Raw genomic sequence first — 16,338 nt, forward strand, 5'->3', positions numbered from 1 at the left:
AGAAAAGAATGAACTCTTGCCATTTGCAACAACATGGATGGAGCTAGAGAGTATTATGCTAAACGAAATAAGTCAGAGAAAGAGAATTCCATATTTCACTCATATATGGAATTTAAGAAGCAAAACAAAAGATCATTGTGGAAAAAAAGAGAGACAGAGGCAAACCAAGAAACTTAACTCTAGGGGCGCCTGGGTGGCTCAGTTGGTTAAACCGCTGCCTTCAGCTCAGGTCATGATTCCAGAGTCCTGGGATCGAGCCCCGCATCAGGCTCCCTGCTCATGCAGGAAGCCTGCTTCTCCCTCTGCCTGCCACTCCCCCTGCTTGTGCTCTCTCTCTCTCTCTCGCTATCTCTCTCTCTGTGTCAAATAAATAAATAAAATCTTTAAAAAAAAAAAAGAAACTTAACTCTAGAGAATAAACTTACGGTTATCAGAGGAGAGGTGGGTGGGGGGATGGGTGAAATAGGTAATGGGTACTAAGGAGTGCACTTGTAATGAGCACTGGATGTCATATGGAAGTGTTCAATCACTGAGTTGTACACTTGAAACTAATATTACACTGTATTTTAACTGGAATTTAAGATTCTCTCTCTTGTTTAATTCGTTAATGTATATTTGTATATCTTTTATATTTTGTGTGTGGTTTTTTTTTAAAGATTTTACTTATTTAACTGACAGAGAGAGAGAGAGTCAGCGGGAGAGGGAACACAGGCAGGGGGAGTGGGAGAGGGAGAAGCAGGCTTCCCCCCCAGCAGGGAACTTGATGCGGGGCTCGATCCCAGGTCCCTGGGATCATGACCGGAGCCGAAGGCAGACACCTAATGACTAAGCCACCCAGGTGCCCCTGTATATCTTTTATATTTGAATCTTTTCTTGCAAAATGTGTATTGTTGTTTGAGGAATTTTTATTTGCATGGGTGAGATTTCTGACAAAGCACTATTTTTAATATCCAGCTATGTTGATGTATCTAGGTTTAATCTCTTGAATTTAATCATGGTGTTTAATGTTATGTAATCACCACACTTCACCCATTACTTTTCCAAAGATTGACACTCAGGTTACCTCCAGCTCCCCATCACCACACACATGCTCCCATGAAAAATCCTCATACTGCTTGAGTGACCTCACAACATGGAAGCTGGCTTCCCTTAGAGTGAATGGTCCAAGAGAGGGCAAAGCAGAAGCCACATATTTTTTATGACCTAGCCTTGGAAATCATAAACAATCATCATAACAATACTTTATCGATGACACCAGTCAGCCCTATTCAGTGTGGGAAAAGAGTATTCACAGCATGAATACCAGGAGGCAAGTATTACTGGGATCATCTCAGTGGCTAGCCACCACACATATTGTCCATTATACTTCTGGGTTTTTTTTTTTTCCAGATTTGTTTTCCTAGTAGATATTTGGTTATTGCTCTGTTCTTTAAAAAAAAAAAAAAGATGTATTTATTTATTTGAAAGTGAGCCCCTGAGCGAGTTGGGGGAGGGGCAGAGGAAGAGACTCTTTCAAGCAGACTCCCCACTGAGCATGGAGCCCTACACAGGGCTCCATGTGGGGCTCGATCCTACAACTCATGAGATCACAACCTGAGCTGAAACCAAGATTAGGACACTTAATGGACTGAGTCACCCAGGTGCCTCTAGTTATTGCTCTATTCTTTTCATGAGTTAATTATTTGGAGATAACTCTGCATCCTAGAAGATGTACATTACCTTCCTGGGCTTGAAAAAATTCCAAAGCCTGCTGTCTTCATATTCACACTGAGTTCTAGTGTAAGAATTGTTAAATGGTTGTCAAATGCTGTCATGATAGATTTCTATCATGATAGATTTCCAACACCTGGAAAAGCAGCCCATTGTATTCAGGAACCTGAATTCTGATGAAGCCATGGTATTTGTTCACTTAAGCCAACCTCAACTCTTCTATTGTTATAAGTAGTGGGATCGGTTTCACCTGATTTCATTTTTAAAATGTACTTATACATAACACATTAGTAAGATACCTTGCCTTTTTAGAAGTTAAGAGAAATACAGAAGAGAGAAGCATCCTCTTTGACACTTTTATTGGTCAGAGAAAGCTACAACAAATGCAGTGGTTTCTGAATGTTTTACTACAAACAAAATGGTCATCATAACAGCTCTGAAATGATACTACATGAAAAGTTTAAGTGATAAGTATTCTTTTTGTTTCTGTTACTCTGGCCTTTGTGTTTTTTACAGACGAAGACAAGGATGCACATCAGACCAAATATTAATGATCATAAATAATAGCAATACAATAGGGAACCAAAAATTCATTTTTCATTAGGAAAAATAAGAATGTAAATTTATCCCTTCCATTTTTTATTTATTGAAGCAAAAATGCTGTTCAGCACAAATACAGCCATTGCTATCCAATGTGAGATACAGATGGAGCATGAAGGGTCCAAGGGGAAAGTAAAGGTACTCAGCCTGAGAGTTTCTCCCATCACGTTGGCCAGAGAAATAAATTACTGAACCTTATCTGAGTTTGGATAGTTACCATTATTACGGAACCTTGCCTGGATCACCCGACGGAAGAACCAAGCGGCACCCGGAGATCTTGGAGGAGAGGAGGTTTATTTAACAGCGGCGCACTCAGGAGAGAGTGGTCTCCAAAGGTCTGAGCCTCGAGCACAAACAAATGGGGCAATTTATACACTTCTACTTCCACATACTTATCACTTTTGGCGCCTGCACGAAGCAGGGCAGAGAGAAGGACCCAGATTGGTGCGTGCGGGAAGCAGAGCAGGGAGGAGAACCCGGAAGAGCCCCGGGGCAAGGATTGGGACTCTAGCGCTGGCTTGGTCGGCCATCTTAGGACACAGATTTTCCTTATCACCACAATTGAGAGCCTTAGCACAGAAGCAAACTACTCCAACATAATTTTTATCTTGGCTACTCTTTTTATTTTGAGGTGCCCAGAGTGTCTGAGAGCCTCAAAGAGCTCTTTGTTCCTGTCTAAAATAAGCACATGATGAACTGTTAACAACCTCCTATGAGAAATGGTATGCACTACTCAACCTGTGTCCAACTTGAGGCACACACAAGCCAAGGGACCATTAATTTATCTCCTTCACAAATGGCACCAAAATCAGTAAACTTCAAGAAAGACTAAATAGATTTTTTTTGGGGGGGGGGGCCTTGTTTGATCTCTCCAGAGATCTGTAGTTAGGAATGAACATTTGGAGGAATTAAAGACAGATAATGTTAATTGAACATCTGTTAGAGGCTAAGCTTCTGATTTTCCTGTGGAGGGTAGGACTTGTAGTAATGAATACATAAGTCAATAAGTGAAAGTGCTATGCCAGTTGTAAAGGGCTCTACAAACCTAAAGCCTGTACCCAGGGCCAGAAATTGCTTCGGAATTACTTCAGGATTATTGCCTTGGGCTTGGTAATTCCAGAGACCATGCACCAGGCCCAAGTACCCTGCATTTTCTCTGGTAAAATAGATCATCTGATAGAAGGAGTCACGACCAGGGAAAAATTGGGGTCTCGGATGATATGGAGTGTATGTGTGGGTGTTTTCCACACAGACCATATGCTGCTACTTCATTCACCACTTGAGGATATTCATTCATCAGAGTATGCCTGGGATGCATAATAGATCTTGCCCAGGTAAGCCTACAGAAGAGCAGTGTAATGCCATCAAATAGTTGACCCTTCTCCATAGAGCCAAAAACATTTCCAAGAATGATCCCAGAATGGCTGTTCATAGCAGATCAGAGCAGCAGCTATTTTGTCACATTTTATGGCACAGAGGACTAAGAGATTAAATGACATGGATGAAGTCTAAATAATGGGTACAGAGAAAGGGATAGACCCCCCAAGTATTTAGAGCTGACCCCATGAGGTTGATGGAGTACATCCAGCTAAAGCAGCCTTACAAACTGTGCCCCGCTTCCTGTCACTCCCTCACACCATCAGGCTACAAATCACGACAACTCTAGCCCAGGTTTACATGTGTCATTGACCTCTCCTGCCCTTCTCCATCCCATTTACAGAAGTCCGAATGATCTGCTTGATTCTTGAGTCTTATCCTAAAAGGATTTGGGGAATTTTAAAAACATACACAGTTGTAACTCTGCAGGAAAGCATAAGTCTATTTACTACAACAGTCCACAGACAAAGGCAGCATGGTTTAATAATTAAGAGAATGGACTCTGGGGTCAAATCCCAGCCCTGTCAATATTTTACACAGTATCTTTTGGCAAGTAACACAGTCATTCTAAACCCCAGTTTCTTTTACTACACAAATATTGATTGAGTGCTTACTTTCTGTGAATCCCTATACTATGTTTGAGAGTATTATGGGAAACATGGTAAGAAAATCTATAACATCTAAACGTGGTAAGAAATGAACAATAGGAATATGGAGTGCCTTTAGAATTAACAATACAATAAAAAATCTGGAGGGGATTTTTGAGAATCTTAAAAACAAAACAAAACACAACTAATGCCTCAATTTTATATTTTATTACTCTCTGCCTATCATCTACCCATCCTTTGTTCACTCCCACCCCAACCACAGAGATTTTTTCATTGTTATTTACTGTTTACTAGGGTCATCTCATCCAGATGGGTAACGCTTCTAACACCTTGACCTCTCAGTATCTTGACTTCTACTCCAGTGCTTGTAAAATTCACATTTACTCCACCTTAGTCATCCCCATGATGAATCACAGACATGGTCTGAAGTGAATTTCAGTGTCTGAGAAGCTCAAAGAGCTCTGGCTCTTTGTGTGTTTTTTTAATTAGTTATTTATTCACCAAATATTTAACAAGGGTCTACAGTATCATAGGCACCATTCCGAGTCCTGAGGATAACTGATGAACAATATAGGCCAGCACTTGCCCACAGAGGGAAAGGAAACAGATAATAAGGAAGTAAAAGAAGAAGAAGAAAAGAATTTCAGATGGGAGAAAGTCCTAAAAGAAAAATGGTGGCGGTGTGGGGTGAATAATGAATTTGCCAGGCTTGGAAGAGAGAGTGTTATGTTAGTTAGGATGATTAAGGAAGATCTCTCTAAGGAAGTGGCATTTCAGAGAGATCTGGACGGTGAGAGGAGTCATCCATAGAAAGGCAGAGGTGGAAATGTTTCCAACAGTAGGGACAAAGCGTGAGGGCAAAGCGTGAGGCGGGGAGGACTCTGGGGTGATGAAGTCACAGCAGCAGGCCAGGTAGAATTTTTACGTCTTAGCTAGGAGTTTGAATTTTATCCTAAGTCTTAAGAATCCACTGGAGAATTCTAAGTGGGGTTGAGGTGGGAGGACGGATGCAATACATTTGTAGGGTGTTATTTTGGCTATTATGGAGGGAAAGAAGGCATAGAATGGAGCTGACAACGATACTCGTCGTACTCGGTGTTTTCTCAATGGCAGACCCTGCAGGATGGACTGGGATGCAGGTCATTTGCTGGGGAGGTAACCCCGGAAAGCACAAGTGGAGGAGAGGGAGAGAACATCCATGAGCAGCCTGCGGCTATAGCAGCGGGCTCCGTCCCACTTCACAGGGAGCGCAGGCAACACAACTCTCGTAGCCTGAGATAGTCCTCAGGCAAAGCGGCAGAGATGCTCGGACACTCGAGAAGCTCTACGTGTGTATAGTCGTCAATCCCAGCTTGAAGTTAGGGGTAGGCTGTGATTATCAACAGGGCTAGTCAGTCCCCAGTTCTTTGAACAAACCCTCAGCCAGATGTGGCTGTGAAGGTATTTTGGAGATGTGATTAAGTTCATAACCAGTTGGCCTTCAGTAGGGAAATTATCCTGGATACTCTGAGTGGGCCTGAGTCCACCCATTGAAAGGCTTTAAGAGCAGAACTGAGGCTTTCCTGAGGAAGAAGAAATTCTGCCTGCAGAGAGAAGAGTTCACACCCAACAGCTCCAGCTGCCCCCCCATTCCTAATGGCCTACCCTACAGATTTCAGCCTTGCCTTGCCAGCCCCCACAGTTGCATAAGGTAATTCTTGGCAAGATATCTCTTAATATATAATCTCCTGTTGGTTTTGAACCCTGACTGATAAAAGAAGGAACCACGTTGGTCATTTGAACAGGGAGCATTTAACATAAGGATGGACTAAACTGTCATTGGAGGACTGAAAAGGCCAGGTGGTAATACTGAAGTACCATAGAGATGGTGTCTGCAGGAAGCAGCTTCTACCCCTGAGCTGGAAGAGCAAAGGGAAGATGGGGTTTTTAAAACCTAGAAGCTTGAAGAAGGAGACCCATTAACCTGGGCCTCAGACTTCTGCTGGTGATCATCTCTCTGAGGGGCTGTGATAAGCCTGCTCTTCTTTCTTAATGTAGATGCAATAATTTGTTCTTTTTTTTTTTTTTTTTTTTTTTTAGTGGGGATGTTCTGGCATGCAGCAGATTATTGGATCTCTAAAAACTTTACAGAATTGCCCCCTGGATTTTGGTAGGGTTTTTCTTACACCACCTGGCTCACATGTGTCTTACCAAGGCATCCAGAGAACTCACCACTTACTGCTCACCAAGTTAACTTGATGTGGTCAATACAGTGGAGTACTACTATGTTGTGTGAATGTCAAAATATTAACACCCCTTTGGGCTGTATTTTATCAAAGAGAGCAGGAAAGTTAACGTAGCCCTGGGACAAGAAAGTGAATGTGTCAGGGCACCTGGGTGGCTCAGTTGTTAGGCATCTCCCTTCGGCTCAGGTCATGGTCCCAGGGTCCTGGGATTGAGCCCCGCATCGGGCTCCCTGCTCCGCAGGAAACCTGCTTCTCCCTCTCCCACTCCCCCTGCTTGTGTTCCCTCTTTCACTGTATTTCTATCTGTCAAATAAATAAATAAAATCTTAAAAAAAAAAGAAAGAAAGAAAGAAAGCAAGCTCCTGAGGCTGAATTCAATCAGCCGGAAGGAGTACATCCTTTACAAAAAAAAAAAAAAAAAGAAAGAAAGAAAGTGAATGTGTCCTGCTGTCCTTCTGATGAAAAACAAAACTGCTTGTCAACTTCTTACCCGCTGGGAATTGAAAAGAATGTGTTCGTAATTCAAAGGGATACATGCCCCCATTGTTTATAGCAGCATTATTTACAATAGCCAAATGATGGAAGCAGCCCAAGTGTCCATTGATGATGAATGGATACAGAAGATGTGGTATATAAAGTAAAAGCTTCCCTAAAGGCCACTTCCTATATCTTGATTTTTCCTAGTAAATGAGGCAAGCAATTCTAAGACCTTCCACAAACATCTAGCCATCTAGAATGGAGAGGTGACTCCGTCTGCCTATACAAACAAGCTAGCTATTAGACGGTGGCCAGGGTATGCTACTCTTAGGATTTCAGAATGTCTTCAAACTGAGATGTCAGTGTTCTCAGCATAAAAACCCGAGATCAGATGCTTATGTAAGGAAAGTGCTATTCGCCCAGTAATCCAAAAAAGCAAATGGATAATGCTGGCCATATTTTGCCTTTCTGACATTTCCTCGGGAATCTGCAAGCACCTCCTCTTGTCCCTCCTTTAATAAGACCATTTAAATGTGTGTTAAGCAGCTACAGAATACTAAATAAAAAGTTTGACAAAAATGAAAGAAAAAAGTGATCTATATCTATATAAGGGAATATCACTCGGCCATAAGAAAGAATGGAACCTTACCATTGGCAATGACATGGTTGGAGCTAGAGAGTATAATGCTAAGTGAAATAAGTCAATCGGAGAAAGACAAATACCATATGATTTCACTCATAGGTGGAATATAAGAAACGAAACAAATGAGCAAGGGGAAAAAGAGGGAAAGAGAGAGACAAACCAAGAAATAGACTCTTAACTCTAGAGAACAAACTGATGGTTACCAGAGGGGAGGTAGGTGGGGGGATGGGTGAAACAGGTGATGGGGATCAAGGAGGGCACTTGTGTTGAGCATAAGGTGATGTATGCAAGTGTTGAATCACTATATTGCACACCTAAAACTAATATAACACTGGAACCAAGTGGTGGGGGCTCGGCTGATCAGACCAGTAAAGCTGCCGTAGCTGGCAGAACAGCCTGACTGGGGGTGCTGCTTAGCTAAGCTGCTAGAGAACCACCGTTAGCCACCATGGTCTGTACTCTTTTGTTTGGTTGGTTTTGGTTTTGGTTTCTGGGTGTTTTTTTTTTTTTTTTAGGTGTGAAATGAAAAATAGAGTGAAGTGCAGGAAACACATAAGTATTAAAGAGTACTGCCTGAGAGACATTTACATATGTACGCGAAACCAATACCTAACTCATGATATGGAATGTTTCCAGCACGCTGGTAGGTGCCTTTTCCCCCTTAACACTCCTCACTCATTCCCCCCACTCATAACCATACTGACTTCTATCACTGTTAGTTTTTCTTGTCTTTGAACGTCTTGTAATGTGTTGGGCTTCTTTTGTTTGACACGGTATCTGTGCGATTCATCCTTATTGTCGCATGCAGCAGCAGTTCATTATTTTTTATTGCTCTGCAGGTTTCCGGTGTATAAATAAACTGTGCTCTATCCATTCTTCTGTTAATGGATTTTTGGGTTGTTTACATCTTGGAGCTATTATTAATAAAATTTCTATGAACATTCTTGTATTTAAGTAGCGTATGTGAAATAAACCATGATTGGAAAGCGGTTGGCATTCCAGGCTTTCCTGATCCCATGGCCGAGCAGGAGAGCAACACGGGTGCTGAAGGTAAGCAGGTGCATGGGAACCGTCCACCATGGCCTTAGGTGGATGGGGACGTGGAGCAAGGGGGTATGGGATGGGGCATCGACAGCATTGCTGCACTACTCCCTAGGGGCATTTTGAGGTCTAAGTGGGATAATGTATCCAGAGCACATAGAAGTAGGGATTACTCAATAAAAGGTGGTTGTTTTTATTATTATACTAAACTTATAATCTGAGACTTTTAAAGCAGCAGGCCTCAGGTAGGTACAGTAGTTATTTAGAAAGAGCCTTCTGAGTGTATACTACATCGCTGCCCTATCCCATCACCCTTCTCTTGTGCTGTGAAGCCTTCATACTCAAAAGAGAGTCCACAGACCAGCAGCTTCAGCATCAACTAGGAAGATGCTAGAAATGCGGGATCTTGGTCCCCACTGATCAGAATCTGCATTTTAACAAATGAGTGATTTTACGGACACTGCATTTTGGTAAGCACAAGCATAAGGCAGCACATTGGAATCACATGGAAAGCTTTAAAAACTTATATATTTAAGGGGTGCCTGGGTGGCTCAGTTGTTAAGCGTCTGCCTTTGGCTCAGGTCATGATCCCAGGGTCCTGGGATCGAGCCCTGAGTTGGGCTCCCTGCTCAGTGGGGAGTCTGCTTCTCCCTCTCCCACTCCCCCTGTTTGTGTTCCCTCTCTGGCTATGTCTCTCTCTGTCAAATAAATAAATAAAATCGTAAAAAAAACCCATATATTTAAAATTTAGTGAACAAGTGAACTCTTTTTGTCACAGAATGCCTTTTAACATCTCATGAAATACACCTTAGGAAATGTTGATTTTTGCTTAAAAATCAACTTTAAGAAATATGTATTTCAAAAAGAAGATTAGGGGCGCCTGGGTGGCTCAGTCCATTGGGCATCTGCCTTCGGCTTGGGTCACGATCCCAGAGTCTTGGGATCGAGGCCCATGTCAGGTGCTCTCCTCAGCGGGGAGCCTGCTTCTTCCTCTTCCCTCTGTCTCTCCCCCTGCTTGTGCTCTCTCTCTGATAAATCAATCAATCAATCAATCAATCAATCAAATCTTAAAAAAAAAAAGAACAAAAAGAAGATTAGAATTAAAGAGCAAAATGTGAGTGAGTTATCTCTGGGTGATGGTCTTTTTTTTTTTTTTTAAAGATTTTATTTATTTATTTGAGAGAGAGAGAATGAGAGATAGAGAGCATGAGAGGGAAGAGGGTCAGAGGGAGAAGCAGACTCCCTGCCGAGCAGGGAGCCCGATGCGGGACTCGATCCCAGGACTCCAGGATCATGACCTGAGCCGAAGGCAGTCGCTTAACCAACTGAGCCACCCAGGCGCCCTGGGTGATGGTCTTATTTCTGTTTTCCTTTTCTTCTTTATGCTCTTCTTTCTTTCCAAAGTTTTTATAATACTTTCAGAATCAAAATCAGAGGACTTGGTAATTATGTTTCGATGATAGAAATATTTTCAGAGCTGCATGTGATGTATTTAAGAATGAAGTATTGGAGCACCTGGGTGGCTCAGTCGGTTAAGCGTCCAACTCTTGATTTCAGCTCAGGTCATGATCTCAGGGTCGTGAGATCGAGCCCCATGTGGGGCTCCACGCTGGGCATGGAGTCGGCCTGGGATTCTCTCCCTCCCTCTCCCTCTGCCGCTCCCGACCCCAACACACAGGCATGTGCGCATGTACTCTCTCTCACTCAGAAAAGAATGAAAACTCTCAAAAGATACAGTAAAATATAGGAATTTATAGAAAAAGATAGAGTAAATATAGCAGAACGTAAGCAATTGTCGAACCTAGGTGGAGATTATATGAGGACTAATGCTTTTTCAACTTTCCATATGTTTGAAAACTTTCACAATAAAAAGTTGGGGAGATAAAAGGTAAAAAATGCATTTTGGAATAACATGACCTTTATGTAAAAAGTTTATAAGTACATATCTAAGTATATAACACAGAGAAACATTGTAGGAAGACTCACACAGAATAGTGCTTCCCTTTGGGAATGAAACTGAGGTTGGGGACTATCACAGAGAAGATTTTAACTTTGTCTCTAACGTGTCAAATTTTTCAAGAGTGGCTTTGTGCCTTATATTTATAAGAAACATATTTTCATGGGCACATGGTATTTAAGATATATGGTGTTAGAAGCAGGCAAGTCCACGCCCTACTGTCATCAGAGTAACACATCAAGTCGAGGACTCCATCAGGTCCTATGTGCCAACATTGAAGAGAAGTACAGCCAAGTCTGTCGCATGATCCAGTGGAAGACTATCGCATCGTGCTTTAGGCTAAAAAGAACAAAATCCTACTCTAGGAATATTGGAGCCTTCCGCCATGCAGGAGGCCATAGTCTTTTTTCTGAGCTTAAGGAACAGGCATGACTTCTCGTGTGCCTGTTTGCTAACACATGCTTTTATGTATGGAAGCATTCCATCCGAAATCCCTATAGCTGTAACATACTACCCAGTAGAAAAGTTGTGGAGGAAATCGCTGGCTTTCACAAACTCCAGTCATGGGAAGCTCGCAATACCCACCACCACAGAACCTACACGAAAGACCAAATTGGTTTGAGGTAATACACCACCTAATTTGAATTAACGTTTAAAAAAAACATTATTGAATCCAGGTAAATAACTGAAAAGGAAGAAGAGTGCCATGCTTCTTTCTCCCACTTCCTTCTCTCATCCACGTTCTCCTTTCCTTCATTTATTCAGGATGTATGTGAAATCTCGAAGTTTTTGTTATTTTTGCTCATCATTTCTCATTTAAAATTCTGTGCTTTCATTCTTTTTAGCCTATGATGCAGATATTTCAGTGACCTTTATGACTGCAGTTATTAGGAGTTTGGGTATTGTCATAAAAGATTCTTGTCTGTGCTGGAATTTATCCAGTTTGAGTAACGGAGCTGTAAGGAAAAAGCGAACAAGGGCTTTTCCAGGGGGTGATCATGATGCGAAATGTGCAACAAGGTGTTATGATTTCAAATTACAAAGATCCCTAAATTATAATTTCAAATTATAAAAATCCCTATAAAGATCCCAATAGCCTAAAGGTATTGCTCAAGGCTCTTATGCTTTATTTTTTTCTAAGTCAAACTAAAGCCATTTCCAAATCTGCACTTGCCAATGTACTGAGAGGTCCAACGTCAGAAGGTCCCTCCCTCTACCTAGGGCCATTTGTGAAACCCATAAAGCTCAGACTATCCAGAAAACTTGGGGACAGGCCTCTCTTCTTGAGGACTTTGTAGCTGCTATTGTTATGTGGGCTGTAGAGCCTTCCTGTTCCACTAGGAGTCGGGTAATTATTGGTCCTACTTCCACAGCTGGGCAAGAGGATTTTTGATTGCATCTCCCAATGCTATTGTGGTAAATTGTTACAGTAATGACCCCTAATGAATCCCTCTCCCTCTACGCATGCCCTTGTATAGTTCCCTCCCACACTGACTCAAGCTCTTGCCAGATGACTTGCTTTGGCCAATGGGGTAGTAGAAAACATGCTGCAAGCTGGAAAATAACTTGCACTCTAGGGCTTGTTCTCTCTGGTTACTGCGGGACTGCCACATAAAGAAGCCCAGGTCTTTCCACTGGAGGATGAGACCCTATGGAGCCACATCATGCTGTCTCAGCTGAGACCTCCTAGACTAACATGCTCAGGGCCAATCCGCCGGCTGTCTGTAATCACATGCGTGACCTCAGGTGTAACAGCAGAACTGCCCCGCTAAGGGGCGCCTGGGGGGGCTCAGTCAGTTAAGCGTCCCACTCTTCATTGCGGCTCAGGTCATGATCTCAGGGTGGTGAGATGGAGCCCCGTGTCTGGCTCCATGCTCAGCAGGGAGTCTGCTGGAGATTTTCTCTCTCTCTCTGCCCTCCCCCACCCACCACCCCTGCCCCCCCCAAATAAATAAATAAATCTTAAAAAAAAACAAACAAGAACTGCCCAGCTAAACCCAGCCCAAATTACTGGCCCATGGAATCATGAGGAAATAACATTTTTTTTTTTTTAAAGAGGTGTTTTTTAAGCCAGTATGCTCTAAGATGAATTGTACGACAAAGGTTTGTAGGATGGTCGCGGTGATTCCAAATCGCAGGCGTTCACATCCCACACAAGCCCCTCCCCTTAAGTGTGGATGGGACATGTGACTTGCTTCTAGGCCATAGAATATGGCGAAGGTGAAGGGATTCTGCAGATATAAATCAGGTCTGGTGATTCTGAGTTAGTCAAGAGAGAGATTATCCTGGGTGACCCTGACTTAATCAAGTGAAAGGCCTAAGAGAGGAACTGGGTCCTCTCTGAGGCCAGTGACTCTTTCTCTGTTATTAAAGAAGCAAGCCATCAGGAGTTCTATAGATGCAAGGAAATGAATTCTGCCAACAACCTGAATGATTTTGGAAGCAGATTTTCCCCCAGACAAGCCTTTATATGAAAATGCAGCCCAGCTGACACCTTGATTATAGCCTTGTGTGACCCTGAGCAGAGGACCAGCTGAGCCCGACCCAGACTCCTAACCCAGGGAAACTGTGAGATAATAAATGTGTGCTGATTTAAGCCACTAAATTTGCCGTAATTTGTCATGTAGCAATAGAGAACTAATACAATTTGTTACTTGGCAATGTATACCCTATACAGCCGCATTACCAGGTATTCCGTTCCTCTGCATCCATATGCTAACCCTTTGAAAACCTTGTCATCTTTTAGGGCATAAATCCAGTGACTGGCCCAGTATTAATACAGAAAGACTTTTGTCCTAGGAAATCCCTCAGTCCAAAGCAAACTGGATGGTTTGTCACCCCAAAGGCATGGTAAGTCACCACACGTGCAGATAGCCACTTACTGTCTTTCCTCTCTTCAAGAGAAGCTAAAGCTCTTTTTCTTAGGATCATGCCTCATCTCCTCTTTAGCTTCTATCTTCAGCTCTCAGTGAGACATTGACTTAATCCCCTTCAAGGAGGCAGAAAGCTGTTATTTCCTGGCAGGAAAATAAAGTGGTGGAGGCATGCAGGAGTAGGCTCAGACATTTGGAAGTACAAAAATTCCTGGTTGGCAGTGGAAGAAAGACCTTTCTCTCGCGAGTTCTAAACAGCCAAAAAGCTGGAACATGCCAGGTGATTTTTTTGGTCTTCATTTCTGTCTTCATAACTCATCTTATTCAGAGATAAGAATTCAGGAAAGCAAGCCAGCCTGAAGGAAGGGCTCTCACTGCTACTTGTGCTTGGTAGGCCCAGACCAGTACCACTTCTCCCACCTCATCCTCACTGAGCCTGGCTCCAAACTAGCTGGGAGCCCTAGCCAGCCAAAGCCAGTAGGACCTACCCAACTCTCCACCCCCACCCCAGCCCATGTAGTGGGGCCCAGAGCATCTCTTCAGGTCCCAATCCTACCTGCTGTTCCAGCGTGTTCCAGCGTGTTCCAGCTGTTCCAGTCTGGTTCTGACTATATTGCCTCTTACCGGTTGGTGCTTGGGACTGGCCCTTGCTTCATACCTCTGCTGTCCACTGGACCACCCCAACCTCATACCCAACTCAGGCTTCTGGAATTCCAGCCTGGAACTGGAGCCCTAGCCCTCCATGTATCCAAGAGGGAGTTAAGATGTATGAAGTAGCAAATCTGGACCTGCTAGCCTCATAAGCAATTAGGAATAAAGTTCCAACCTAGACCTGGCCCCAAGATTTGTCCCAATTCCTGTGTCCGATCAGCTCTATTAGGGGTTCCTTAGGCTGTCAGCATGGCCCTGATACCTGCTCCCCTCTTACTTTAAGCCAGAAGGCTCTGCCAGCTCTTAGGGGTCCCCCAACATTAGTCTACAAGGCTGACAAATGGGAATTCATGATGCACAAAACCCAGCTGGATTTGGAAGGAGAGGACTTCAAGTAGAAAAACAGAAAACTAACACGTCTTCTGTCATTTGGGGAAAGAGGGTATGAAAAGAGGAGTGTCTTCAGAGTAGGCTGCATGAGATAGAATTATCTAAATAAAGATCCAAGCACCCTTGCTCCCAACCCCCATCCTAGATCAATCTGCACGGATATTGTTTGTAGGTTCTCACATGGTCCAACTATCAGTTTTTGATATAGGATATGCTCAGGTTTCTGTAGAAAATTTAACTTTCCACTATCCAGATAGAATAAATGTGAAGAGGAAGATCTGATAGGTCTCAGGTTAATAATCTCTCAGTGTTTCTTCCAACTAGCCCTATAAAATAGCCATCTATATCAGTAACCATAATGACAGCTTCAGAATCCCGCGGCTTTACACAACAAGTACCTACTCTGGCTGGTGCGTGTGCGGGTTGGCTGGGGGTGGGGGGCGGCTAATCTAGGCTGAGTGTGCCTCCAGACCCGCTTCCTGCGTCTCTCCTCCTCCTCCTTACACCACTGGGCTGACCACAACATTTTCTTCTCATGACAATGGCAGAGGCACAGTGGGGCAACTGAAAGTACACACGCCTCCTCATGACCGGCACTTGGTCGCCCTGCCCACCATCCAGGGGCCACAGCAAGTCTCGTGTTTAAACCCAGCTCCCAGGCCTCTTGTGCAAATTGCAGAGTCACAGGGCAAGCGGTGTGGTGAAGAGGCGACAAAAATTGGTGCCTGTAAGTCAATGTACCAGCATATCTGATAGGATCGCGGCTCCCCACGCTTGTGTCTCACCACGGCAGTTCCGTCCGGTGTTTCCCTAAGTAGGGCCTGCAGCACCTGTGTATTTGCATTCTTCTGGGTCCCAGCAGCGCATCCAATGAGTTTCCCTCCGCCGATCTTGGCTTCTTGAACGGAAAGATTTCTGGATACTTCAGCCTCTTAAATTTACACTCTGGTGAATATCAGGGTGTGTGCGGCTCCCGGAAGTCTCACCTGCCCTGCCTCACATGAAATAAGAGCCTTCAAATGTTCTTGGGGGAAAATCCCCTGATTTAAATCCTTTTGAATGTGTCACTTTGTCATTTTAAAGATACTGGTTTTGTTGAGTCTCTGATGCAGGAACTATGTCAGAATCTGTTTTCCCGGAGACTTAATATGGCTCTGGCCATGTTTTCCTAACGACAAATCAGGTGCACGGGCTGACAAGGAGAGGGACAGCAGAAAGGACTGTTTAAAACTGGCAATTACTGCATTTGACATATTGCCTATTTACTGAGTATTTGTATTCTTCATATTTCCTCTCACAGGGTATTAAATTTTGATTAAACCCCAGGACCTCTGACTGGCTTCCATAAATAGAGAAAACTCTGTAGTCTTAGGCAATGTTTTTATATGCATAATGAGTTGCTAACTTATCATGCTAATTGCTCTGATGTTTATCCCCCTAAGTCCTAAGCACTCCCTTCGGATTTGCACCACATCTTCCTACCAGCCTATGGCATTCTGGGTGATAAGCAATATTTTTTAAATAAGGTTCCATTTCCACAAACATTGTATCACCTCTAAAAGAAATTTATACCTCTGCCGGGACCTCAAGCCAGAAACATCCAATGAAAACACATAAAACATTCTCTGGAATAAGCAGAGGTCAAGGTCATTGTTTCTGGGTATCTAGGGCACAATCCAACCCTACAAAAATAACATCAGAACTCACTGTGTGCCAGGCTTTGTGCTAAGTGCTTTACATACACCATCCTAGCGAGTCCTCACATGGGCCCTATGAAGTGGATGCT

General features: G+C 43.3%; 1 long non-coding RNA gene across 1 annotated transcript; it reads left to right on the plus strand.

The window, feature by feature from the left end:
* Positions 1-6,985: 6,985 nt before the first annotated feature.
* LOC112829391 (uncharacterized) lies at positions 6,986-13,651 on the plus strand. The gene is made up of 3 exons (XR_003209700.2): positions 6,986-8,283; positions 8,596-8,690; positions 13,385-13,651. It is a non-coding gene; the product is annotated as an uncharacterized lncRNA (long non-coding RNA).
* The last annotated feature ends 2,687 nt before the right edge of the window (positions 13,652-16,338 follow it).

The sequence above is a fragment of the Callorhinus ursinus genome, unplaced genomic scaffold, assembly GCF_003265705.2.
Source record: "Callorhinus ursinus isolate GAN/ISIS: 27379988/994484 unplaced genomic scaffold, GSC_fseal_2.0 scaffold1, whole genome shotgun sequence".
NCBI lineage: Eukaryota > Metazoa > Chordata > Mammalia > Carnivora > Otariidae > Callorhinus > Callorhinus ursinus.